This window comes from Emydura macquarii, unplaced genomic scaffold, assembly GCF_026122565.2.
Source record: "Emydura macquarii macquarii isolate MOO-44397 ecotype Brisbane River unplaced genomic scaffold, CSIRO-AGI_Emac_v2 contig_1253, whole genome shotgun sequence".
Lineage (NCBI taxonomy): Eukaryota > Metazoa > Chordata > Testudines > Chelidae > Emydura > Emydura macquarii.
The window spans coordinates 82,022,775-82,047,616 of NW_027131390.1; the positions used below are offsets into that span (position 1 = coordinate 82,022,775).

General features: G+C 39.6%; 1 protein-coding gene across 15 annotated transcripts in view; it reads left to right on the top strand.

Annotated features, from left to right (window-relative positions):
* Nucleotides 1-24,842, top strand: part of BAZ2B (bromodomain adjacent to zinc finger domain 2B) — a 242,880-nt gene that overhangs the window by 38,787 nt on the left and 179,251 nt on the right. For 14 of the 15 annotated variants that reach the window (XM_067549392.1, XM_067549391.1, XM_067549407.1 and 11 more), the window contains one exon: nucleotides 10,645-10,687. The exons of the other annotated variant lie outside the window; for it this stretch is intronic. The gene's annotated coding sequence lies outside the window, so the exon portion shown is untranslated. The remainder of the gene's footprint in view (nucleotides 1-10,644; nucleotides 10,688-24,842) is intronic. 15 annotated transcript variants of the gene reach the window in all.

Sequence of the window (24,842 nt, forward strand, 5' to 3'; positions counted from 1 at the left end):
TAAGAGAATCAAATGCATTTAACCCCCTCTGCCCATTTATGCAACACTAAGGTTGCACAGTTAATTATAAAATCAGGAAATGCAAAAATGAAGGTTCTAACTGCCCTGTTAACCTCCCAAATTCTGCAATCAAATCAACTATTTGCATTCCCTTGTATCTGTGCAGAACCCCATTGAAATTAATGGGACTCTGCATGGGTGCTATGGTCTGTGCTAGTGAATCTGAATATATTATCAGGGTTCAAGTCTGGTTGTTGACATGCATTGTAATTTTTGTTCTTATTTTTCTTATTAAATGTGCAGCATAAGTACAGCTAAGCCTGCAATGCAGTATTTAGATTCTCATTATTTCCAACCCCTAAAAGTTTTTAAAAAGAGAAAAGAAAAATTAATGAGTCATCAGATTCTTTTGAAAAGATTAAATCATATTTTTAGTCAGTCTTAAAATTAACTCCCCTTTCCCACCCGTAAAGTGTGTGAAACTTCAATTATTTCACTTTGACTTCTTGTGACTCTTAACCGTGCAGTGCATTGTTAAAACAGTTAAATGCATCAACAATTTTTGCATTTAACAGTACATGTGCTTTATACTTCATACTAACGAGACCCAAAACAAATATCAACACTGCCTTTTAATGAGGAACCATAACAAAAATCAATGGCAAACATGCAGGGTAAGGGGAAACTTTGTTACAGGGATGCATGTTGTTTATTGTATGACTGTTTTAAAAATACTGAATGCTTTTCGCATTTAAATGTGTATGTGTAATAGTCGTTTTGAGGGGACACTGTGTGTAATCTGAAAAGACTTTCTTTGCCTCTTGCTAATATTTTCATTGTATAAACATGTTGGTATTGTATAACTTCCTCAAGTGCATGCCAGATCACATTTTCATTGCTGCGTTTCAATAGTTTCCACTTGCTATAAAATCTGCCTACTGAAGGTACTGTTGTAATCTGTTTTTTTTTTTTTTTTTTTTTTTTTTTTTGGGGGGGGGGTGTTGTTTGGACCAAAATCGATCTAGTCTTTTAATCACTCTGAAGGAAAAATACACAAAACAGCAAGGTTGAGCATTTCTCTTGTTGCTAAGCTCAAGGGAGACTTCTTAAATGTGACTTACATGTGTTAAATGATCTTTTCATCAGTGTTTTATTTGAGGACTAAGGATATTGTAAGCTTTGATATCGAAAAGACACTTTTAAGGTTCATTATTTTTCATATTTAATTTTTTTATTCTATTACTGATGACAGTCCCTTGACGTTTCAAACCACGTATTCCATACTGTCCTCTAGCCTTTTTTCCTCCATTGTGTTCATGTGTGTACCTCTCAATTGTCTTTTTTTTTTTTTTTTTTTTTTTTTTTTTTAAGAGAAATATTCTCTATTGTAGACCAAAATTTATTGATGTTGTTAGGACTACTTAGTTAAATGAGCAGAATTTTGGACCCTGCCACTTCACTTTTATTAGTATTCTGATACAAAAAAACTTAGTTTAAAAGTTGATTGCTAAAATAAATAATCTAACCTCATATAAAATTTTATTAAAATATATTTTAAAGTATAAAAGCAAAATGACAGATTAAGGTAACTTAAAAATTCTATTACTCTTACAGTTCATATATTCACTTACAGAATACTTATGTAAAATTTCACCATATCCATTTGCATAACAACCTTTTTTCTGACCTTCAAACCATACTTATAGACTCTTTCAGTATACATTGCTCATGTGTGACTTTTATATAACTCTTGAGGAAGCTGAGCCCTTGATTCTTCTGGCCATGCACCTTCTTTGCGTTCTCAAAAGAGCTGACACCCAATATTAAGTACCAGTTTTTTGGGTATAAAACTGTAGACACTGGCATTTGATGTATACTTTTCTTATCTGTCTGCTTCCATGAAATATAAAAAAGAAACAGTAATGATTAATAATACTTATGACTATGCTCATTTTATCTTTAAAAACTAACTTGTGCACAAGATTTTCCTCAAACTTATCTCTTCATAAAGTGTCGAGTTAAAGGTAACAAAATATTCTACCCGTACAGTTCATACATTCACTTACTTACAGAATACTTGTTCTTACCTTGCTTGTTCTTACAGCAAAGGTGATTATGTGAATTCAATCCAATTTGGCTGTTTTGTATTACTGAGAACGGAGGTGGGAAAGCTGTATTTCATTATTCTTTTAAAAAATATGTAGATGCTCCCTTGCCCTTTTGATTAGCTTCGAAATAGTTTAAGTGTAAAATTTCGGACTTGACATACAGGTATCCTCAACAAAGAACTTGGTTAAATTTTTTTGTCATTTTCTCTAGTCCGTGACATAAACATAAGACTGCCTGTTTGTTCATGGCACATACCAACTAATCATGCCTTTCCTCATACGGTTTATTTTGTCATCCGAATCCTCAAAAGATATAGTCACCTGGATGCTTCCTCCGTGTAAAAGTTTTCGTTTTTACTGGTTATAGTAGTTGTGTGGACCTTAATAAGCCAGCCAATAAAAATTACAGCTTTGTCCAGAGGGGGAGACTGTCAGATAAGATACCTTGAGAAGAACAATATCAAGAGTGAGCAGAGACTCTGAAGGGAGAAGCAGTGGCAGTTGGAACAATTGGTAGTGTCTATTTCAGTTATTAACTGATGCATGTTAGGGGTGGAATTGTGAGTTACAAAAGTATCAGGAAAGGCAACAGGCAGACTGGCAAAATGGAAGGGTAAGTAGCTATAAAAGTTGGGCGAAACTGTCAGGAAGGCGTGTGTAGTATATCCACCCATTGGAGCTGATCTGCACTGAAAAAGTTACATCTGCATAGCTACTCTCGCAGGGGTGTGAAACATCCAAACTCCTGAGAGATGGAGGTAAGCCAGGTTAAGCCCTGTCATTGACAGCGTTAGGTCAGTGGAAGAATTCTTCTGTTGATCTATCTACTGCCTTTTTGGGAGTGGATTACTTAAAGCAATGGGAGAACTGCTCTTGTCACTGTAGAGAGTGTCTACACTGAAGCGCTGCAGCTATGCTGCTATAGTGTTCGAAGTGTAAAAATAACCTGATGCTTTCTTATACTATAATATTTCATCTCTCTAAGATCACCTACCTGTCGAGTGACACACAGGTCATCCTCCAGTTTCAGACCATCAGAGTTCTTTCTCTCTGACCCTAATTGTAGTGTAAAACAAACTTGTATTCTTACTTGTCTACTTACCTTCTTGTTGAGAAAAATGTGGCAGAGATGCTGCAATAGCATATAATTTTCCTCTTGTGGGTGGGTTCTAATTGTATGGGCTGACCTTTCATGGTTACAGCTGGCTTTGCTGTCATGCATCTCCTGCAGCTGTGTGTGCAACCCCTTCTGAACATGAAGTCTGTATATTCAGAGGCACTGAAAAAGCAAGGAGGTTTTATTGTCCTTTGGCTTTTATAGTTAGGAGCAAGGAAGGGAATTGTTTAGCACAGTACAAAGGGATATTTATTACCAGAAGTAATGGGATGAAATGGGAAATTTAGGATGAATGTCCAGAATTTATTCCCAGTAGTTACATCGTATTAGGCCAGGGGATATATATAGTTTTCCAAAAGAAGTAGAAGAAGCTCCATTCCAGGAGACAAGGACAAAGCACCACAAAATGGACCATCTGGGAGAATCATATGCTAGCAGAGGCAATGGATTAGACAGTCTAGTAGATCTTTCCGGTCTTTAATTTCTGTAGAAATCTAGGTAAAATACTATTATACAAATAAAAAACTGTCAGCCCAGTCCCTGCGTGTGTTTTATATCTGCTCAACTTTGCCATGATCTGGAAGATGTAGGATTGGATGTAGGATAGGATGTGGGAGATGATCATTGTAGTACATGTACATTAGCTATATAAGCATTCCAAATACTAACATATAGCTACTTATAACATGTTCCATATTTAGGTTCCTCTCCTCCCCAATAATCTGGTCTCTAATTACATTTCCTTGACTTGTTAGCATTTTGGAATGCTAACCTGTTAATTGTAAATATGACATATCTCCTGTTCCCCATCAGAGGTAAATACAGAGCTGCATTCATTCCTGTTGTGAGGCTACAATAATTTTCTTCAAGCAGAATGGGTAAATATCATCACATTTTTCCAATTAAATGTGGAATACTTAGGTTTTGCCTCTGACATCCACTTCTAATACCATTTTATTCTTCTGGGAGCCAGTATAACACTGGGGTGCCCTAAAAGTATGGATAAATATGGATGTGATATCACTTCTACTAGTGTAGTCTGCATGCCATTTCTAGTGTAAAATCAGGCTAATGCAGATGATACACTCAGTGTGTATCTCTGTGGAGCTGTACCTTGTACAATCTAGTAATGGGGGGGAGGGAACCTTGATTATTTTTTATTACAATTTTGATTTTTCTAAAGAGTGATATTAATTGTACAGAACATGTCTTAGTTTCTTAAAGGAGACAGTCACCCAAATCCTATTGAAATTTAATGTAAATTAGGTGCTTAATTCCATTAGATACCTTTGAAAATCCCAGTCTACGTTGTTTAAATAAATAAATTGTTGCTGAAACAAAAGTGTTTGCAGAAAATGAAATGTAGCAAATATATAAAGGGGTCTACAAGTAGCAATGAACTCATTAGTATGATTTCTTGTATTTTCCATAAGCAATCTCTATATTGCTATATCTGTATATAACGGATCCTTTTTCAGTCACTTGGAATGTTAGCTTATTTCTGTTCCTTCCTTGCCATCGTTTGTTTCTCTTACAAAAATGTTGAATTTCATCTTTTTTTAAAAAAGTAATTATTTTAGGAATAATGTGACAGCATGGATTTTCAGCTAATTGTGGGAAGAAATGTATGTCTTAATTTATTCTTTAGAAAACATTTGCAAGAGTCATTCTTCAGTCATTACTACCTTGTAATATGTGGTTTGTTTCTGAAAATAATTTAAAGCACAAGGAAGTAATCAATTTCTAAGCATAGTTGAACAGTTTCTTCAAAAAGGAAAATATAGACACGTGTCTCTTCAGAGGTATAGGACCATTTATTAAATGTCCTTGGCTAGGATTAATGGTATATTAATCTGCAGCAACAAAATAAAGCGGTGAACAACAAAACCTATAGTCTCTGGAAAGAGAATAACAAATCCCAGTAATATGAGACTGTTAATTAGATTTGCTCTCCTTTGTAGGTAAAGAATGGACAACTGGTTTTGACTGCTTGATAACATGTTACTGCAGATATGTTCAGCATATTAAAGAGAGAGCCTAAGTAGTGTATAATGTTCTGTGGTCCTTACTCACTCCTTACTCAAACAGAGGAAATGAATTTGAGTTTACCTGAATGAGGGCCTCAGGATTTGGCTTTACATGGATAATAAAATAGCAAAAAAACACCCACCAGCAAGCCCACATGCATGTGCGTGCACGCGCACCATGCCAAAACCAAAAAAACACCCCACAACCTGATCTTAACTCGTCATCTTTACAGTAGTTACACAGATATATATGGTTACTTTTCCTCTCTTAACAATACAATCTGATGCATAAGATGCTTCTCAGTCATTTTTGTGGTGAAATCTAGGTGTCAAAAGAAGATGAATAAAGCTGCTGTAGAGATCTTATTTTCAGTTTCTAATTCAAATAGCTTAACATTCCTAACTTTTAAAGTAAGAGTTGGTGCTTCATACAGTTGTGATGAGAGGAGTGTTGCACTACACTTGTAGTGAAATAAATCATGCATACAAAATTACCACCATAAGTTTACTACCATTAGAAGGAAATCAGGGGGGTTTGTGATGTTTTGTCACTATTTAGGAAATTTTAACAAGTTTACAAGTCATTCCATGTAAATATTAGAAACAAGACCATAATCATTTCAAAAATGAGCTTATTTATTTGTTTAGAGCAACATTATATAATTTTCTCTTTAACAGGGTGTTACCATACTGTAGAATTAGTTTCATTACTTCATCCAGGACATGTGATTTTATTAAGTGAGCGAAACTACTGACTCTACTTAAACCAGGTGTAACCATAAAAACATTAACTTAAAAAAAAAATTCCCCCCTCCAATTTTTTTTTTAAACGGACAATGTACTTTGTCTGAAAAGTGAATTAATGGTAACCAAATATCGAAGTACAGTATCTATTTTTCTGATCTGTTTTTCTAGGTACATAACTGATTGATTAATATTTCCATAATAACAACTTCCCATATTTTATGGATCCTTTCCTCCAGTTTTGGACTATTTTTCTTTATCCACTGGGAGACTATCAATAGTTTAGAGGCTACCAGCAGATGAGATATTAATTTTTCATTTCTTAGTATGATAATTTCTGCTAGGAATTCTCAGAAGGATTACCAAAGGATTATATGGTAATAAATATCCAAGAATTCGTAATATTTGTGAATCTCATCCTAGTATCGTCTGAATGGACATATCCACCAAATATGTATAAAATCTCCTCTCTCTCCACAGTTTCTCAGTCAGTCTGTGTATATTTTTGTAACCTGTCTTTTATGAAGTACCGCTCAAACAGAATCTTAAATAAATGTTGTCGTTTCATGATGCAGACTGAGGTTGCTGGACCACTTCCCCCTCCCAGATCAAAGCCCATTGCTTTGGAGTAACTTATTTGTCCAAATCCTCTTTACACCATGTCATACGCGTACCTTTCTTTGTTAAGCAAGTTGGCTGTGAAGACAATATAAATGTAAGGTGTGTTTTTGTTGTTGTTTGCTTCTGGTTGATTAGGAAACAAACAATCACTGCTATTAAAGTTAGCTTTCGCTATAAAACAACTTTAGGAGAAGCTGATAAACATAATGCTGACCTTGATGATACTGGTTCCATGACCGAGTAGGCTAGTTAAAATTAGTTAAATTAGAAAAGTTTCTTTGAACAGCTGGTAACTGTATATTCCATGGTTCGCCCAGTCTTTAAAATTTAGTGTTTTTGGTTAAAATCTGGATTATTTGCAATGGGTCTTATTGTAAAGGGAAAATAATTTAACCCTAGTTTTATCCCAAACCCACAGAGTAGCCTTTGCTAAAAGTTGTGTCTAAATTTCTGGAGGGCATTGGTTTTTTTTTCTAATTAATCCATAGTAACCAAGCAATATATACACCACCACAATTTTCTGGTTTAATTAAGACCCTGTTTTTGGCTGGATCAGAACACCGACAATTCACTACTGCTTTGAGCTGCCAGGCTTGATAGTACCATATAATATTTGGAACAGTGAGTCCCCCTTGTTCACTGGGTCTGCACAAAATATCTGGCAAGATTGAAGTCAGTGAACTTGTGCTTGCTTAACAGGACTGAATGTGGCCCAAAATGTTTGCTTTAGCATTTGAAACTTGTTACTACTTTGTCCAAACTTTTTACATTTGTCAGTGCAGTGTGAGGCTAGCAAATCAACCTTTACTCCAAAGTTCTTTGCTGGAATTTTAGCAGTCTCTCTACAATCTGTAACAAAAGCTGTACTCAGCTCTGCGTACGTGGCTTCAGTTGAAGAATTTGGCTCTAAGAATAAGGTTCAGTTGTGCAAACCAGTATGTTATAAGCAGGTTGTAGAGCAGGATTATCTGGGTGGGGCCTGAAACTATTGACTGCCTTTATTTGCAGTCTTGAACAGAAGAAAATACTTAATCTCTGCATGAGATTTTCTGAGTGCTTGCTCCACCTCACTTTGTCCTATACATCTAGCAGGGCTGTAAGGATTTAACAGGATTACCCCTGCAGCTACTCCTCCTAACCACCAGGGGCTATTGTGGTCTTGGAATTGATACCAAGGAGAGACTTCTCCTTTTTTTACAGGTTCTGCTACCCATTCTGTGCCCAGTTAGGGCAGGAGAAGGCTGCAGTTGGCATGGAGGTGAGGGGGCAGGGTCTCCAATCCAGTGGGATCAGGCTGGGGCAGACGAGCTCCCCTGAACTCCTTTCCCTCCGTTTTGTCCTACCACCAGCCTTTTTGTGCCTGAGCCATTGGTTCTCTTTGCAGCCCCTGTTGCCCTGGGAGATCTGTTAGGTTACTCTGCAGTTCAGTTTGGGTCTTTTGAGCTCTAGATAATCTCTGTGAATGGAAACTAGCTGCCCCTCTCTCTAGAGTGTGTCACAGTGAGGCTAGTACAACACAGCGTACTCTAGTGCTTTGTCAATAGTTAATTATATGTGGATATTGTCTGTAGCGCATGGCAAGATGGGCCTGTGCTCATTTGTTTTAATAAGTGGGGCCTCATGGCTATTCCCCTCTTGCCACCCCCTATATCTGTTTAACCTCAAATGTTTGGCCTGAGATCCATACTTCTATGGGATATCTCAGGCCCTCAAAACTGCTAACCAAATTACAGTCTGTCCCACCTTGTGTTTAGCAGTGACATGCTGGTTACTTTTTCCAGACTTGAGGAAGAGCTCTGTGAAGCTTGAAAGGTTGTCTCTTCCACCAAGAGAAGTTACTCCAATAAAAAATATTAGCTCACCCATCTTGTCTCTACTAAATTCAGAAGACTTTTAGCAGTGTCATAGGCGCAGATGCCGTGGCTGTGAAGATGAAATTGAGTTGAACAGAGAATTTAGGCAGGCTACAAAGGAGAGTGTTCTTGAGTCCACTATCCTCAAAATTAATCAATGCAGAGAGACAATTTTTCCAGATGAAAAGAAAAATATAGTTAATGTTTAATTTTGTTTCCCAAACAATGGAGGATACTCCAGGGTGTCAGGCAGCCAAGAGAAAAATCTCAGGCTTCTCAATTTTCTACAGTAGTCGGGTGCATGCTTTCTTATCTCCTCCCTTCATCCATTTTCTTTCCTCTTCCCCACCAATTATATTCTCCAATCACTGAACATCCTGTTTCCCCACTTTTCTGTTTTTCTCCCTTGTTCCCAGTCCAATCTCTTTTCTTTTACTCATGCTCAAGCAGAATAAGGAGAGGACTTGACCTTCTCGTCCTCTATTTCCTTGGCAGCAGAGTTGGGAATGGGAAGTTTCTGATGGTGCAAATTGTCCTCTGTGGGGTAAAAATTGGGTCCTTCCCCTGTGGTGGTTCAGCACAGATTGATAATGGGAACTAGGGATTACTGTTTCTAACTGCTCTTATACAAGGAAGCCAAAGCACCAGTCACCTGCATTGTAGACCTACCAGTGTCCTTTGATACAGCTGACAGAATCACATAAGGCATGAAAGCAGGTTTGATGGTGTCAGAATAGTTCCAATTTTACTTGTTGCAATTTAAAATAAAAATAAAATGAACGTAGTAAAAAATGTTTGGTGTTTCAGAGGAGTAGTCAGAGCTGCTGAAAACCAGGTATTAAAGCAAGAGAATATTTGTAAAATATTTTCTCAATCCCCAGCAACAGGACTTTTAATTTTAAATTGCAAATGATACATCAACTACACTCAAATTGCTGTCCAGATTGCCGATGTTCTAGATAAAAGAAAAGCTTACCCTAATGGTTTCACTTTCACGTGTGACTTTTCTCCCAAAATACTTCTGACTTTACACTATTATGAGTGGGCTAGCTTTACACTGTTCCTGGTGTGTTGCAGAAGTACTCCTGCAGAATTCTGCAAGGAAAACCTAGGTTCAATTATAACATTTCTTTATAATTATCAAGGAAAGACTGTAGTTAGAAATTTAAATACAATTATAGAAATGTCTTTTTTACCAGACTAAACTACATTACACATACATATTGTAATTATGTACATTTTGTGAATTAAAATTGCCCATGGATGTCTCCTTTGAAATTCATTCTCTACCTTTCTGCAGTCAATATTAAATTTAAAATATTTTTGCAATGTTAAAAGGATGCTGTCAGGTCAAACTTGGCTTCACATTTAGCTTTTGTAACTATAAACATTAATAAAACCTGAAACCAATAAAATTGTTTCCATTGAATAAAAAAGTAAGCAGAAAGTTGTGCTTCTTTAACAATATCCCCCTGTAATATTTGCAACCCAAAGTTGTGTCAGTTGTGCCAGCTGATGAGAACTGGACTTTGAAATTGTCCAGAAATGGACTATAACAAAAAAGAACCTGATCTAGTCTGTTTTCATTATCCAGGTTGTAAAATGCAAAAGATAAATAGCATTTCAACTTTATTAATTTAGCTCCTGATTCTGCAATGAGATTCATGTGGATGGACCATACCTATATAAAATGGCTGCACTGACTTCTCATTGCACAAGCAGAACCTTAAGATATTTTAAAATATCGGCTGAAATCCTGGCCCCAGTGAAGCCAACAGAAGACTCTTGTTGACTCAACTGGGGCCAGAATATCACTCATGGTTTTTAACAGAAGTGTTCCCTGTAATGGAGACTACATCAAAATAAAATTTATTATTCTATGTGCTTTAGAATTTAGCACAGGTGAACCTTAGGTGTGTTTTGTTTTGTTTTCAGTCAATTACATAAACAGCTTGCATTGCAGTTGTGTAATGTTTTTGTTTAAATGACTGTTGTTGCATATCAGGTTCTTTGAGATATTATCTGTATTTTCAGTATGTTGTAAATATTTCCTAAGATTTGTTTTTGGGCATTTTAAAATATTCTGTTCTATTTAAATGTTTTATTTAGTCTTTATAAAATTATTTGATATGACAGGCTGCTTAATCTGATCATAACCATATTTTCTGTTGCAGCTTGTAAATCAGTGATGTCCCAGAACTGACCACATTCATCACAGTAAGTGTACAACAGCAATTATCTTTCTGATAATCTTCTAGGAAGCATGACTCATATAGGAAACTTGCGTAATATGGTTTACAGTTTATCTTCTTTAGAGCTCATATGTTGTATAATCATCTGAACATAGGGCTAAATTCTTCTCATAGGCCCTGCATATGGGTAGTCCCATCAATAGGTCTAAAAGTTTAAAGGACTTACCAGGTAGACATGTTTTACGAACCTTGCTGAACGGGATCCTAAATGTTGAGTAATTCCATTACATTGAAATAATTTGGCTCTGATAATTTTCCATTATCATTCAAACATACAATATAATCTGAACTACACAGTAAAACTTGTGTATTAAACTCACCGCTACTATTCCTCACACCTCTTACTTTGCATAAAAATGGTGGCCTCCTGCAATTTCCTAGCAAAGCTGTAGGCTGAGAACTATAATCAGGTTTCATATTATGGTTCACTTACTGTATTTGCTGTTCACAAAATTCATTAAATCACATTGGGTCTAATAGTCAGTAGTACAAATTAGCACAATAATTTTTTAATTTAGTTCTAATGACTGTGTATTTATTTTTTTGCAAAAGACTTATTTATTGTGATAGAGGATGTGTTGTCACTCTACCTGCCTAAGAGTCAAGGGTCCAGTCTTGCAAACCATTACTTCTGTGACTTAGGTCTAGATTTTAAAGGTATTTAGGTATTACTGTGTTCAGAGTTGCAATGCCTAAGTCTTTGACTCCTAAGTGTCCAAATCCCAGTTGAAAATGAGATTTAGGCTTCTAAATTAGCTAGGCATTTCAGCGTTCAGCATAGCAGTGCCTAAATATTTTTTAAATTTGACTTCAGTGAAAATACTCACCTTAATGAGAACTATTTATGTTGTTAACTTGGAGGATGGGGTCCGAACTTTTACACATTTAAAAAAAGAGAGACTAATGATGAGTGAAGAGCAAATGGTGGTCTTATCATACCTAAGCCTGAATTATAAAGTACATTCATGTTGTATTACAGTATTTATAATTTTTTCAATTGTCTTATGGTGGCTTTGATTGTGTTCAGTACAGACCAAAGCTATTTTTAAATATAAGACGTCCAAATAATATTTTAACTGCTAAATCAATTTTAATAACTTTGAAATTTATATTTTAATAATGAATACTGATAGAACAATGGTGATTACACTGGTGGTGATATTTAGCATCTTACTGGTCATATATTATCCTGCATTAATATAGGCAGTTTATTGGAATATTTGCAATAGAAAGTGAAGTATTTTGCACTTAGTTGAGCTCCATCTGTTTTGAGGATATGTAGAGCATACTTTTAAAAATTGTTTACATCTTACTCTAGTAGTTTACTACTAGGCTAAATAATTATTGTGCATTGAAATAGAATGGGAGAATAAGCAAAGTCAGTTTGTCTATAGATAGCTTATAGATGCAACTTTCAAACAGTTTTTTTTATCTTTACTTCCTAACCTGTCAGGAGCAGAGAATTACCTTCAGGAAGAGATTTAAAATGACTTTATCATTTAATTTTAGTATATTTCAGATTAACTATCAATTCATTTTGTCTCCAGTAAGTGAAGATAAACATAGACATTTAATCTGTACAGAAATATTTTGTGTGTGTGTGTGTGTGTGTGTGTGTGTGTGTGTGTGTGTGTGAGAGAGAAACGATATTACGTTGGCTAACGAGCTTCTCTTAGTGCCTGGACTGAATATTTTACGATACAGAGCAATCTTGTGTTTCAGTAGCAATCTTCATGTCTACATCCTAAAGGTTCTTTACAATCAGTAATGTTAAAATGAGCACTGGTAGGACAAAAAATTGCTAAACAATCATTTTAAAAATGCTTACTAATAGAAATATTTTTAAGGCTAGATTTAAAAGTCCCAATAGTTGAGAGTGTTTTCTTTCTTAAACTGGCAATGTGTGCTAAAGCAGAAAATGAAGGTATTGAAGCTATTAAAGGCTATTTGTCTGACTTCAAACCATATTCAGGAATGGTAGGACCACCAGCATGTGTTGATTTCAAAGAATGACCAGGTTCATTTGGAGAGAGCAGATCTATTAAATAGAAGGGAACAAGTGATTTAAAGGTCAAAAGAACAATTTTAGAGTGAGTACATTGCTTAGCAGGCAGCTAGTGATGTGCTAGCAAAACAGGAGGGAGATAAGTTCACCTACTATATGTAAGTAAGTGGGAAGCAGCAATCTGAACCAACTGCAAAAAATGCACAACCAGGCAAGTCAACAAGTAGGGTTGCAATAATAAATTCAGACTAAAGCAAGAAGATTGCATCTGGCTTCCTGTAAGAAGATACACCGTTTTACGGCAGGCAGTGGACATTATGAAACTTACTGGAATATAGGAAGACCGTGCTCCTTACTTTAAGGTTTAATGATTTTGACAAAAGAACTCCTTTCTTGAACTGGTTTTCAGCTGAAGCCTACAACTTTTTCCCTAGGAAATGTTTGAAACTGCTAGTAACTCCAGATGAAGAATATCAAGTGAAAAACCATAACTTCTTCTCCACTTCTTCCTTATGCTCTCTTCCTTCAGGTAGAGGGAACTTTAGTTATGGACCCTTTTTGTATCTAATTGCCTCCCAAAATTGTCTAGGTCTTTCAGCTGCTCAAAGCTGGTCTTGGGGGTCTAAAAAGCCCACAGCTGCTGGGCCTGCTGATTTGTGGGACTTATAAACATCAGAACTAAGCTCAGCCTAGTTCTCCCTTTGCTTACCTGGGAAGTATTTAGGCTGCTTTATTGAGAGCTCTAGATATCCTCTGCTCTAACAACTTCATGGGAAACTGGATTGAATGATAAGCTACAGTAAAAGCTTCCTATGTGGTTGTAGCCAAACAAATAGTAACCTAAATTTGAAAGACCAATCAAGCAAAAAGAGCACATTTTACCAAAGAGATAATGGCTAGCTGAGCTGAGAGAGAAGAGGCTTTATCATTAGAATTTGACTCCAAATTGGAGTCCTATTTGCACCTTTTACCAGACCTTACCGTACAGATTTATTAAAACTGGTGAATGTTGAGTTCAGTTGCAGACTCTTTTGGAGTAATTAGAGATTAAAGGTATATAATTTTTCCTCCTACTTTTCAGAACTGCCATTCAAGAACACATCTTGAAAATCAAAAGAGAAGTTAAAGGAGGGTTGGGCATAGGTATTAATGGCTATCGAAATATGAAGAACTGTTCTCTCTGGAGAGAAGAGACTAGGACTCTTTAAAAAAATAAATAAATAAAACTGTGTAGCCATTGGTAGCTCTGAATGTCAGGTTCAGACAAGGGTCCCTCATGTTTGGACTGGTGGCTCTGAAAGCCAGAAATTAATTACCAAGGAAAATACTTTTTTTCTACAGGGAAGCTATTGCTTTGCATGAGTTGTCATTTAGTAAATTAGTGAGCTAATCAGCATCAGGTTTACAAACATTTAATGGAGTTAGGTGAACTTCTCACTATTATACTACAACCAGTTAGTATGGCTCGTCTGCATTCCATCTGCTAAACTGAACAAAATAATTATGATGGGCAAAGTACAGATTAAATCTGTATTTGACGTAGCAGTTGGATTAGAATAAAGACTGAGAACCAGAATGTTTTAATGAAAAATTACTGAGAAGGGGTGGAGTAAATGAACTGTATGTTGCCACTCTCAGGTTGCCAGGGTGCCCTGTTGCTGCTGCTTTAGCTTCAGTGTAACATCAGGCCTCATGCCTGCTGCACTCTCTCCCTTCTTGGAGAATAGCCAATATATCTGCAGCTATGCTGCTGCACTGGCCCTGTTTCATTCGCTAAACATCCCATTCACAAGGATCTCAAAGGGTTATGCTTGGTGGCGTGTATGTAACACTTGTGACTGGTCCATGTCAGCTAACTCAGGCTTGCGGGGCTCATGCTCTCAGGACTGTTTCATTGCGGTGTAGATGCTCAGGCTCAGGCTGTAGCCTGGGCTCTGGGAGGAAGAAGGGCAGGCTCCATCCCATGCCTGAACACCTACACTGCAATGAAACAGCCCTGCAAGCCTGAGTTAGCTGACACGAGCCAGATGCAGGTGTTTAATTACAATGTAGACATGCCCTTAGTGATCTTTGTAGGCTCTTCAAATCATGCTTTCCCCTCCCACTGCTGAAAGGAGTGGCATTAATTCTGCTGTTTTTGTAAAGTTATATCAAGCTGCTTTTTCACAGCAAGAAATCATGCATTTTGGTTAAAAACAAGAAACACTGGAAACAAAAAAAATTAGATGCTCCAAAATAACACATCCCAAAAGGTGTATAAGAATTCAGTGCTTTGTACAAGGTGCAGCACCTGCAGGGTTTAATTACATTTTTACTTAAGCAGAATAATAAGTATAATTTATTAAAGACTAAGAATAATAAACTCTTTTAATACAGTTTTAAGTGTTTTAATAAGCATACCTGTTTTAAATAGAAGACAGAGACAATTACACCTTTTAAAAATTGATTTCTCCCACTTATTCACACAATTGTGTGTAGTAAAACAGCTTTATTTTAAAATAAAAGTAGTGTATTGCCAGTGAATGCTTCTTAGTGTTGATTTGTCAGTAAATATTTTTTTGAATGACAACAATAAGAATAAATAAAATGTTGTTACTGAAGAATACAAATTAGCTTGATAGGGAAAATAGCAGCATGGAAAGGAACTGTAAAAATATTTTCGTTTTCTTTCAAGAAAATATAGTCTAAATGACTTTTTAGAGGCTACTTGGTTAGCTGTGCTCTAATCTACTTTTACAGTTAGACACATCATTTTTGTGTTCAAGATGGGTGGGCAAACTATTTTAAAGTAATAGTAACATAAATATTGCTTTAGATGAACAAGAATAATTATTCCCAACTATGTTGATATTGCTGTTGATAACCAGACTTAATAATGGCCATTTGCCTAAAAGAGTTAAAGAACAGATTTTGATTGTGTATTGTCAGTCCATGATTAGCATCTGTTAGGAGGAATAAGTGGTTTATTAAGCTTTACTGTACAGATGGCAACTGGAAGAGTTCAGATGTAAATTGAATTTTCTGTCGTATCACTTTATTGTTAAGACCAGCTGGTTTTATCTGTTTAATAGCAGTAATAGGTTTGTAGAAAAAAAAATTGTATTAGTTATGTTTACTTGCAAAGTTTAAAGTTCAGAAATCTTTCAAAACACAAGTCGTTGATTAACAGTGTCTGTACCCAGTGTTCTTAAGGAAATGTGTGTAACTATATTTATAGATATAACAAACTGATCTTTAAAATTATTTTTCTTCTACGAGTGCTTGATCTTGTCCATTCTCAATTTAGGTGTGTGCGTGCCACATGCACTAGTGCCGGAAAGCTTATTCCCATAGTGGTACCCATACAAGCCCGCATATAGGTGCCGTCGGCTTCCCTTTGTCTCAGTTCCTTCTTGTTGCCAGTGACAGTGCTGGAACGTCTCTTGCCTTTGCAAGTTTTCTTCGCTAAACCTAGTGGTTTAGTCATTGTTCTAGAGTATATAGTTAATTGTTTGGTTACAGTTAGTCCTAGTTTAGTTGTTCGAATCTCAGGGTCAGGGCATACGCCATTCCCCGGGATTTAAACTTTGCACTTCATGTAAGAAACCTATGCTGAGCAGCGAACCTCATCAATGTTGTCTGGGAGAAGCTCATGTCCATGAGAGGGTGTAAAATCTGTAAAAGTTTTCGCTTGCGGACTAAGAGAGACAGGGATATCCGTCTCAGGGCCATTCTGATAGATTTGGCACTTAGACCAGTATCGGAGCCCGGCAAGTCAGACTCTGCACCAAGCATGACAGCCTTGGTGCGCAGTACCCCTTTGGTGCTCTCTTCCTTCTCTTGGCACCGTTCTCCTTCCCCAGCTCCGAAGAAGAGGTCGAAGAAGACTCTTATGGAACGAGGATGCTCTCCTGTGGAGAAGGCTAAGGGGGAGCAGATGAGACCTGTGTCGGGCCGCCAACCCTCTCCGCCTCAGAAGTGTCTCTCATCTCTGCGAGTGTCGGGCTCTCCACCAACTCTGGGTAGTGGAAGAGGCCCTCATCGCCTAGTAGTGCCATCGACTCTGGAGGCCTTCCAGGCAATGAAGGACCTCCTGGCACTGCCGGTGCCACAGACACTGAGGGACAGCAGGGTGATGCACCGAGATTTGGCACTGGCGCCAATGGGCAGTCTATGAAGGGACAGGTCTGCTCGACAGTCCCTGTCACCAAAGCACCATTCAACAGCGCGCAGGCGGTCTTTGGAGTCAAGACCATACTTTCTGGGGCAAAACACTGCTGGACTGGGCTCCTGCCACTGGTCTCCAGAGAACCAGCACTGAGCAGAGCACTATTATGAAGCCATGGAGTGACGCAGGTCACTGGACTCACAGCACGTTTCCCCGGCACTGCACCCCTCTCGCCTAGGCTATACAGGAGGCCCAAGGACAAAGAGCCAGTCCCGTTACACCCATTCTTTGGGCTCTCCATGCCGCTCATCAGTGCATCAACACATTTCACACGGCACCACAAAATATTTAGAGACGGCACCACCCTGGCTGTTGGACGGCAAGGAGGTTGTCCAGGCTAGACGAGCCCCGGCCTTGATGCCCGGTTTCCTTGTGGTGCCATCATTGGGGGCATGGCCACAAGGTCAGTGGCCTAGACCGTGGCTGTATTGGTGGGGATTTCCCACTGGGATTCCGCAGGAATGTCTATACTGCAGTTGTTCATCCCTCAGTGCGCAGCACCTAACCTGGACATGGACCCTGACCATGAAGGTTTGTGCATCTCTGGCCCGGGGGGTTCCACCTCACCCAGAGAAAAAGGCCCTTCTCCCATCTCAGCTACTGGCCTCTTCCTCGTCGTTGCCGGACAAGGCGGTCATGGGACCCTCATCTGCGGTGCAGCTGGACGAATTTAAGGTGCACCAAGATCTGTTGAAAAGGGTTGCCTCCAACCTGGGCCTCAAAATAAAGGAGCTGGACGATATTGGAATATTAGCCTTGGTAGCTCCCAGTAGACTGGCCCGGTCCATGAGGGGGTTGTTGAATTGCTTCAAGGCACTATGGCAAACGTGGGCTTCTTGCCCCTCACGTCTAAAAGGGCAGAGAGGAAATATTATGTACCGGCAAAGGGGTTTGAATACCTCTACACCCACCGTGCACCAGGATTCCTGGTGGTCACAGCCACCAATGAAAGGGACAGACAGGGGAAAGTCAGCTCGACCTCCAAGCATAAGGACGCAAAAAGAATCAACTTGTTTGATTGACAAATTTATTCCATGGCTAGCCTGCAGCTACAAGTGGTGAATCAACAGGCGCTGCTTGGAAGATATCATTTTAGTATCTGGCAGTCGCTGGAAAAATTTGCAGACTCATTGTCCCGCTCTTCCAAACAGGAGTTCTAGGCCATCTTAGAGGAGGGGAGATCAGTCACCAAGGCATCTCTGCAAGCGGCATCTGACACAGTGGATTCTGCAGCCAGGACGATGCTCTCAGTGATATCTATGAGGCAGGTGTCAAGACTGCAGTCCTTTGGGTCTCCCATCAGAGGTCCAGCAGTCTATTCAGGACCTCTTCTTCGACACAGCCCTCCTGGCCAAGCAGACAGACTCCAGGCTGCATGGCATGAAGGCCTCGAGGGCTACCCTGAGGTCCCTTCTTCTAGGAGGCACTTCAAACCCCAACATGAACAGTGTTGAACACTCCCTCAGAGACTCCTATAAGAAGAATAAAGGTTACAAAAGGCACCAGAGCCTGAGCTACCATAACATCAAACCAATGGGTGCTCGGCATGGTGGCTATTGGTTATACCCTCCAGTTTGCCTCATTTCTGTCCCCCTATCCACCCTCCCAGTCCCTCTTCAGGGACCCCTCTCACGAGGAACTCCTCGAGTAGGAGGTGCGATCATTCATGCAGATGGGTGTCGTGGAAGAGGTTTCCAGAGACTTAGGGTGTCGAGGTTTTTACTCCTGTTACTTCTTGATTCCAAAGGCTAAGGCACCTCAACAGGTACCTCAGAAAGCTGAAATTTCGTATGGTCTCCCTAGCTACCATCATTCCCTCTCTGGATCCCATCGACTGGTACACCGCTCTAGATTTAAAGGACAGCTACTTTCACATTGCAGTCTTCCCTGGTCACAGGTTTATGGTAGGAGACTGCTATTACCATTTCGCGGTGCTCCCTTTTGGCCTCTCGACTGCACCAAGGGTCTTCACCAAGTGCATGTCGGTGGTGGTGGCAGCTTACCTCCAGAGGAGAGAAGTGCAGGTGTTCCCCTACCTGGATGACTGGCTCATCAGGGGCAGGTCAAGGTCGCAGGTTCAGGCTAGCTATTCAGGCCACAATTACCCGAAGTGTTTGTCAAGCACTAGGCCTCCTAATAAACTAACACAAATTGACATTAGTCCCTGTGCAGAGTATAGAGTTTATCGGAGCAATGCTGGGACTCATCCAGGGCCAGAATATTCCTTCCAGAGGAAAGGTTCCTGGAAATGACAGGTATTAGAACCCGCATTTCAACTCACCCCCTCACAACAGTGAGTGTATGCCTCAGCCTCCTGGGCTACATGGCGGTCTGCACCTATGTGGTCCCCGAGGCCAGACTGAACCTCAGACCCCTCCAGATGTGGTTGGCATCAGTGTATTCTCTAGTCAGGCACCACCTAGACTGGATACTTTATGGTTCCTCCAAAGATACTTACTCCCTGGTGTGGTGGTCAAGTCCAGGTCACGTCCTCTTAGGAATGCCCTATGAAGCACCCCAGCCGTCGGTAACACTGATTTCCGATGCCTCGGACCTCAGTTGGGGAACTCACATGGGTTCCCTGAAGACCCAAGACGCATGGTTCTGGGGAACTGTGGTTGCCCATCAATATCAAGGAGCTCAGGGCAATTTGTCTAGCCTGAGCAGTTTTTCTACTACATCTTGCTGACAAGGTGGTGCAGATACTCACGGACAATACTGTCTCCGTGTACTGTATCAACAGACAGGGTGGGGCCTGGTCCTGCGAAGAGGCCATGCGCTTTTGGGATTTTTGCATCAGTCACAACATTCACCCAATAGCAGTTCATCTCCCGGCAGTCGTCAACTCTTTGGCGGACCATCTTGGCAGGTCCTTTTGCTCTCATCACGGGTGGTCCCTCTATCCGGAAGTGGCGACTCGCATCTTCCAAAGGTGGGGCAATTCCCAAGTGGATCTCTTTGCCACCAGGGCCAACAGGAAATGCCATCGTTTTTGTTCCTGTCAGGGACTCTGAAGGCTCCATCACCGATGCTTTTCTTTTCTCCTGGTTGGGGAGCCTCTTGTGCACCTTCCCGCCAATACCTCTGATCCACAAAGTCCTCCTGAAAGTGAAGCGAGACAAGGCATGGGTCATCCTTGTAGCACGGTCCCAACAACATTGGTTCAGGATGCTTCTAGAGCTGGTGGGACTCAGGCATTGGACCCCTGCCGTTGCGACCGGATCACCTGTCTTAAGATCAAGGTCACCTTCTCCACCCGGGACTGACCTCCCGACATCTGATGGCATGGATGCTCCATGGCTGAGTCAGGAGGAGCAAGCCTGCTCAACCCAAGTTCAGTGCGTGCTCTTGGAAAACAGGAAGCCATCGACCAGATCGGCCTATAGGGCTAAGTGGAAGCGCTTCACCTGCTGTGCAACCAAACGTGGCATGTCCCTGATGGAGGCATCAGTCCCAACAATTTTGGAGTATCTGCTCCATTTGAAACAAGGCGGATTGGACTTCTCATCCATCATGGTCCATGTAGCAGCCATATCTGCTTTCCACCCTTTGGTGGAAGGTGGAACAGTCGAAATGATGGCCAGGTTCCTTAAGGGATTAGAAGGGCTTTTCCTGCCAATAAGGGAACCTTCTCCTCAGTGGGACTTGAACTTGGTCCTCTCCAGACTCACTGGGCCATCCTTCAAACCCATGGCCTCGTGCTCCCTTATTTACCTATCCTGGAAAGTCGCCTTCCTGGTGGCTATTACGTCCGCCAGGCAAGTTTCAGAGATCAGGGCATTAACATCAGAACCACCCTATATGGTGTTCTGTAAGGACAAGGTCCAACTTTGCCTGCACTACCTTTTTGCTTAAGTAGTCTCTCATTTTCACCTTAACCAGGATATTTTCCTATCTGTCTTTTGTCCCAAACCTCACAGCTCCAGTGAAGAGAGGTGCCTGTAAGAGGGCCATGGTATTTTACATCGACAGAACCAAACTTTTTTGTCGTTCAACGCAACTCTTCGTGGCAGTTGCGGACCGAATGAAGGGCCTGCCGGTTTCTTCACAGCATATCTCGAAGTGGATCATGGCCTGCCTCCGAGCCTGTTACGAGCAGGCCGGAGTCATGATGCTGGTGTCCCTGACAGCCCACTCAACAGGAGCACAAGCTTTATCTGGAGCCCTCCAAGCGCATGTCCCCATCCAGGACATCTGCAGGGTAGCTACCTGGTCATGTGGTGTGCGCACACACCTAAATTGGGAATGGACACGAGCAACACGTCTCGAAGAACAACAGTTACAAAGTAAGTAACCGTTCTTTCCTACTTTGTGAAGTGAGAAGCTTTTTGGTTACTTTTTGGTACCTAAGCAATTGATTTCTTCATAATTTATAATTTAAATTAATAATTTATAATTCATAATTTAAAATTTCAGATTAAAATTTATAATTCTAGTCTTTTGGTTGTGAAGATAATTCATGAAGACATCACTGCATCAGTTTAAATTTGGAAGGTTATCTTAGACACTGACAGAGCATGGAGCCTTCCTCCTCAGCACGGAGCGTATGGCCCAGCAAGGAGGAGTGAGCAACAGAGTGCTGGTTGATAGCTAATAGTAAATTGAGCAGCTTGGCTGCAATTTACAAACCATTACCCAGCCATACAAGTCAGCCTTTTCATCTTGTGTAGCTTGCATGCCCCCATTCTCTGCCACCGGGACAAGTGTGTGACTGGACAGCAATAATGATGGAATGGCTGGGCGGAATTGGTGTTGGGTGTGAAAGAAGGACAAATGGAATGGATACTGGGATCATTTGGGGTTGGAGAAAGGAGCCAGGGTATTTTTGTGCGATGAGAGATGTGCTGAATATGACATTCTCCTACAGCATAAAATATACTTTTTGTGTGTATCTTATACTCAGTGTCATGAAGGCAGTTAGAAAGATATTGTGTGGGCTGCTTCAGCCTGCCAGTTCAGTTCAGCTCAGCTATGGGCTGCTGAAGTTTTCCGGGAAAACTCTACATTTGGGTGGGGAAGAAGGAAACATCTCTTGGTGGCTTTAAAAAAGAGAAATCTGCAGCTGTTTGAAATCACACTTAGGTTTGGACTATTAGGTGTAGTCATGGTGAGAGGTAACTGGTTAGAGTGCAGGTGAGGTGGTTAAACAGGTAAGATAGCCAGTTGATAAATATCAACTATCACCATCTCTTCTTTGCTGTTTGGATATGAGTGTTTTTGTACACACACAATTTTGTCTGTAAATTAGGTATGTGTGGTGTTTTTGTAGATATAAAGATAAGTTGTTGGTAGTTATGTCATTCTGTAGGTGCCCTCAAATACTTGTACCAGGATGAAAAACAAACTGAGGGTTCAAATGGCAACAGCTGGACATCTAACCACTAGTTTCATGCACTCAGACATAATTGCTGCTCTTGCATCTGTAAGTCATTGGGAGTCTAAAATTGAGTATTTCAAGGATGAAAAATTGCACCTGAAAAATTAGAGGCAAGGTTGACACCTGGCTGAATATTGGGTTTATAATGTAGTGCTTGCAAGAAATCTGTTCGCTCAGGCCTTTACCTGAAGGGTATGGTAATAGCATATTTATTCTTATGTCTAAGAGATGGGAAGTCTATTTCTGCTTATCTTTTTATTGTATTGCTGTTTATCTGTGAACACAATTCTGGAAGCCTTACTTTGGCAAGGCAGGACTCCCTTTCATGTGAGTGAAAGTTTTTAGTTTTAAATAAGGAGGAGGACAGGCTTGGGACTTTGTATGTGCATCCAGAGATTGCTGTTCCTTAGCTGGGTAGACAGATGTAGCTCTGTCGAGTTCAGTGAAGCTATATTAGTTTATTCAGTCTGCAGATCTGGCTCCTAATGAGGAATTTGTTCTTTAAAAAATTGAAAAATAAGAACAATATTTATTTCAAGTTTGTTTGCCTGTGTGTAGTTAACCATTTTAATACAACCCACTTTAAAATGTATAAGTATTATTTTGTAATTTTTTAATTTTATATTAATTTAGTCAGTTCATTTAGTCAGTATTTGAAAGTACATAATACATTTTCCCCTTATTTTGAAGTTGTACAAATATACCTTATTTTAAGATAGGTAAAGCAGCAGAAATTAGAGGGAATTTGCAGTTTTAAAATTCTTGCTACACAATTCAGTGAGAATAAAAAATGATACATTAGAGGACAGCTTGAATGCCTATCAGCTGAATAAAGCATGGGCTCAGAGCTTGTAGAGGGAATATATGTTTCATCTGTTTTAGATGTATTACAGAGGTGATGTCAAGGTGAAAGCAGACTTGCAGAATGGTTGGAAATCATTGATATTCTGACTCTGAGGCTGTAAATGGCTCTGTGGCAGATGGAGTCTTTGTCAAGGAAGAAAAATGGCAGCTTTGGAGCATCATAGATGTTTTTGCTAGCAGCTCAGCTCACAGGCTGTGACCTTCTAGTGTTCAGGAGTTTCCCTTGTGCTTTAATAAATTGTCCTCTGCTTTTATTCCCTAAAGTAGATAAATAGTAGTCATCATAATTCAGTACAGATTGAGGTGTTTCATTATAAAGAAACGTAAACATGTTTTATTATCCAGATTTTTAAGATGTAAGCTTTTAAATAAGCTTGCATTTCTGAATGAGGTAAGTGCCAGAAATATCCGTAACTAGATATGTTTGTTACAAGACAACCCCCCCCCCCCCCACTGTACAATTTTTATACACTTTTCTAGTTCCCCAGAACTAGTGTCACCTCTAAAGTACACGAGATGAGAAATAAAAGGAGATGGTATATTTTTGGGCAGTGTGTTAATTTTTAAGTTGTTTGTACTGTGGGGGGCCTATAACTGGCTAATTAATCTAAGTAAAAGGGTAGAATACTATACGTTGTATATTGATGAAACCTTTCCTTACTAACCTGGAAAACAAGAATACATAATATAAATTCAGTGTTATTTGTGCATTGCATTTTTTTTTCTTACTAGCTCTGGTGGTTTGTCACCCAAAGATAGTGTAACATGGTCTTTGTTGTGCTGATAAAAATGTACAGAACAGTTAGCACCTGACGACATCCAGTCCTGAACACCTGCAGTGGGGGAGGTCCTAAGCACCTTTCAACTTCTATTAACTTCAGTTTATAGGACTGAGTCCTTATTCACGAAATTAGGATTCACGTTTCTTTTAGCTGGAAAGAAACTGTTTTATAATCTCACCCCACTGAATAGTTTTTCACATCACTGTGAGACTATCTCATGGATTTGTTAAAGGTTGATACAGTATATTTAAGGTCTATACTTAATGCTTCAGATATTTGTGTAAACCAGAGCTGTAGAGTTATATGTACTGTATAATTGGACAGTTTAGAAATATCCTTTCTTCAGTTAATCTATTGTATCTTTTAGCACTTTTGTATATTTTAAGGGCCATACTTTACCTTTGCTCCCTGGTGGAACTGCTGATGTCAATGAGAGCAGTATATGGCTCCAAGAGCATATAACATCATGTAAAGGATGTTGAATTGGACAGTTGACCTATACTGCAGAGCAATAAGTCATTGTTAAAATTAAAAGTACAAGCATTCACAACTTAACCTGCCAGTGCTACTCTTTAACCCATTTGACAATTGTTAAAATTACAGAAAGCAATCACTGTTCATCACTGAAGGAAACGACCCTGTGCTTTTCAGGGTCAAGGTTGTTGTAGTCTTTGCTTCAGAAGGTGAGCCCAGTGGAATTAACTGTACCTGTACCAATTCAATTGCAATCATCTTGGAAATGTAACATATACTGATTTCTGGAGACAGACAAATGTTAGAAGTGAGTTTTAAAATATTTTTGCTAGAACTCAGAGCAGTCTTTGCACGCTTCGGGTGTTTAAGAGGAAGAGGGAAAAATGGAGCCATAGAATGGGGCCTAATGAT